The sequence below is a fragment of the Crocuta crocuta genome, unplaced genomic scaffold (assembly GCF_008692635.1).
Source record: "Crocuta crocuta isolate KB4526 unplaced genomic scaffold, BGI_CrCroc_1.0 scaffold95, whole genome shotgun sequence".
In the NCBI taxonomy this organism is placed as follows: domain Eukaryota; kingdom Metazoa; phylum Chordata; class Mammalia; order Carnivora; family Hyaenidae; genus Crocuta; species Crocuta crocuta.
The window spans coordinates 3514546-3517544 of NW_027530971.1; the positions used below are offsets into that span (position 1 = coordinate 3514546).

The 2999-nt window shown below is 53.9% G+C and overlaps 1 long non-coding RNA gene across 1 annotated transcript in view; it reads left to right on the forward strand.

Annotated features, from left to right (window-relative positions):
* The first annotated feature begins 942 nt into the window (after positions 1–942).
* Positions 943–2999, forward strand: part of LOC144236191 (uncharacterized) — an 8527-nt gene continuing 6470 nt past the window's right edge. Inside the window, exons 1-2 of the long non-coding RNA XR_013336440.1 lie at positions 943–1650; positions 2339–2469. This is a non-coding gene — a long non-coding RNA (uncharacterized LOC144236191). The remainder of the gene's footprint in view (positions 1651–2338; positions 2470–2999) is intronic.

Genomic DNA, 2999 nt, shown 5'->3' on the forward strand with positions numbered 1-2999 from the left:
CTGATCGTGGGGGAGCGTGAGCCGCGGGCCTGGCCCAGCCCCCGCGGCAGCTGCAGCTCAGCCTCCCGCCAGCCCGAACCCGGCGCTGACCAGAGGCTCCCCGGCCCCTTCCACTTCTTCCACTCCCGCGGCGGCCTCACTAGGCAGGTGTGCGTAGCGCTCCACGACCCCGGGGACCCGGGCCCAGGGCCTGCCGGGCAGCTAGGGCGGGGTGCGGCCTCGACGGGCAGCGGTCGGCGAGGATGATGAAGGTAACCTGCGCCGAGCTCCCACAGGGAGGGCGGCTGGTGCTCAGGGCCTCTTGAGGCCTCTCCGGGCCTTCGGAGGCGGACCCGGGCGGGTGCCGCCCCACTGTGATGCCCTGCGGGCTGAGGTGAAGGACTGCTGGTGAAGCCGCGCAGGCAGGGGGAAAGGCCCCATCGTCACCCTGTCTGTGAGGGGGAAGCCCCAGCTCTTCCTTCCCGAGTCAACGTCCTGAGGAGAAGCTGGGCCGACCACCACCTGAAAGCGTAAAGCGCGTCCCAAGCAGGCCCGGCTCCAGACTGCAGCCGGCCCTGCCGTGGCCCCGCCCAAATGCGGGCCCGCCCCCGACGTGGCCCCGCCCCGGGCTGCAGCCCCGCCCCCCAGGGACTTCCTCCAATCGCCCTCGTTAATTTCCTCACGCGGTTATTGACCGTTACCTTGGTGTGACACCCCAGGCCAGCAGTGAGGGAGAGCGAAGGCCCCTCAAAGAAGCTCAGAGAAGCTGGACGGTCGCCGAAAATTGCAACACAGTGTAACAAGAGTTGTGATGACGAAAGTGAGGGCACCCGTCCCTCCTTGGGAGAGTCCAGGAAGGCGTCGCGGAAGGACCCCTTCTTCACACAGCAGTGAGGGAAGGAGGGCGGGATGCAACCGTTTAGAAGATCTGATAACGAAAGGCTCCTGGTACCTTTCAGGACACAGTAAATGTGTTGAGGAGGTGGGAGGGGCAGAAGCTTGAGGGAAAAGAAGGAGGTTTAACAGAGTTTTGAGCCGTTTGAGAGGAAGCTGACTCAAAGGACCGATGATGTAAACTCGACAAGGACAGGGAGTTTTGTTTTTCTCGCTGATGTGTCCCAAATGCTTGGAACAATGACTATGATACTTTACCCAAACTCCTCTGGTTTCAACTTGGATGTGGACAATGCACAGGTGATGGAGTTTTTGGAAGCGATCTACTTGCCCTTAACTTGTGTCCTAGGACAAAGCCACGAAACAAACATCCCCTCCTTTGTTCCCAAGTGATGTTTTGTACTTTGTACCGGGTCAAAAACTACGGGTCTTGTTCATTAGGATGTCACCTAAGCCCCTGGGCTGGGAGAGTCACTGCTCGGATTGGTATGTCCCCAGTCTTACCTCCCTTCATTGATGCATGTGTGCTTTGGATCTCCCAAGGCCCTCTCAGCGTTTGGGGCTACATTCTTTTTCCGCCTTTTCCTTGGGGCCTGAAGCTTATGGCCACAGGGCTTCTACTGACCCATACTTCTCCAGAGCTGGGGATGCTTTGACCTTGACTATCTCCCTCAACTGTTTAATCCTTGAAAGAATTCCAATTCATTCCTAAATTGATCTCCATCATCATATTCCTAAAGTGGAAACTCAACTTAGAGAAGGTCCCCTCCCGCTTTGGTAAGTTCTTCCTCTCTAGAACTTTCCCCCAAGGGCTGGGGCTAGACTTTAAGGTGGGGAAAGGGTCTAGGGATTGGTTATCTGAATTTGGATTGCAGGAGGAGGGCATTAGAGATTGAATAAGAGAAAGAGAAAGTGGTGAGGGACAACAGTCAAAGGACAGGAGGGTAGCAAGCAGCGACTTGCTGTACAGAGTATGGACCTCCGAAGAGCTAGCTACATTTCTGCTGCAGAGTCTCTGAAGGTTTGGGGATTTGTAAGCTCCTACAGACTGTGCAATTTGTCTAGTTCACCTTCATATATCCAGAAGAGTCAAAGAGGGCTGTGGGACAGCAAGTGATGCTAAGGGAATCACAGAACAATGGAGTTGGTAATATGCCCTCTGTTTTAGAAATGATCCCCTCTTCAAGAAAGGGGCACCTGGGTGTGTCCGTCGGTTAAGTGTCCTACTTCGGCTCTGGTCATAATCTCAGAGCTCCTGAGTTTGAGCCCCATGTTGGGCTCTGTGCTGATAGCGTGGTGCCTGGAGCCTGCTTCAGATTCTGTGTCTCCCTCTCTCTGCCCCTCCCCTGCTCATGCTCTGTCTCTCTCTCAAAAATAAATATTTAAGAAAAATTTTTAAGAAATGATCCCCTCTTTTTTCTACTCCCAAATCTGGAAATCTGCACTCTGTGACTTGTACCTCCAGGGGCTTCTGGATAGTAGAGCTGAGGAAAGCATGTCTACCTGCATCCACATATCTGGCTACAGGATCTCCCCAGAGATACAACCTGATGGGCAAAGAGAGATGTCTCCTGCTGGACATCACAGTACGAGAAGGTAGGAGAAACAAGTCCTCAGCAGACACCTGCCACCAGAAGGTTGAAATGGGCAAGTGTTTTGAGCAGTCAGTGCTTGAGTTGTTGCAACAGAAGAGGCCAGACAGAAGGGGCTTTTTCTGAAGAAGCGCTCTCTGGGACAGTGTTCACTAAGCCTGAAATCAAGCCCAAAACAAACACTGTTAGAGTCGAGCCCGGCAATGGTGGGGTAGAGACATCTGCTGGAGGCGGCTGACAGCCAAGTGAATCAGTGGTATTCATGGGGTGAATGAATTAGGTATTGGTGAGAAATGAGAAGCTGAGGTCCTCACAAAGAGTAGCATCATATGAAGAGGTGGGATCTGGTTGTTTAAGAGGATCTAATATCTGAGTGTGTTCCAGAGGAGAGGAGAAAGGGCAAATGATGGGAGTAGAAGATGATCTGTTACGACTGTAGCTCCAGAAGCAAAAAGGGATCTGGTGCCCAGTGATGAGGCTGAATAAGGGGTCCTGGGAGTGAATGGAAGCAGAGGGACCTTGCAGCGGAGGGGG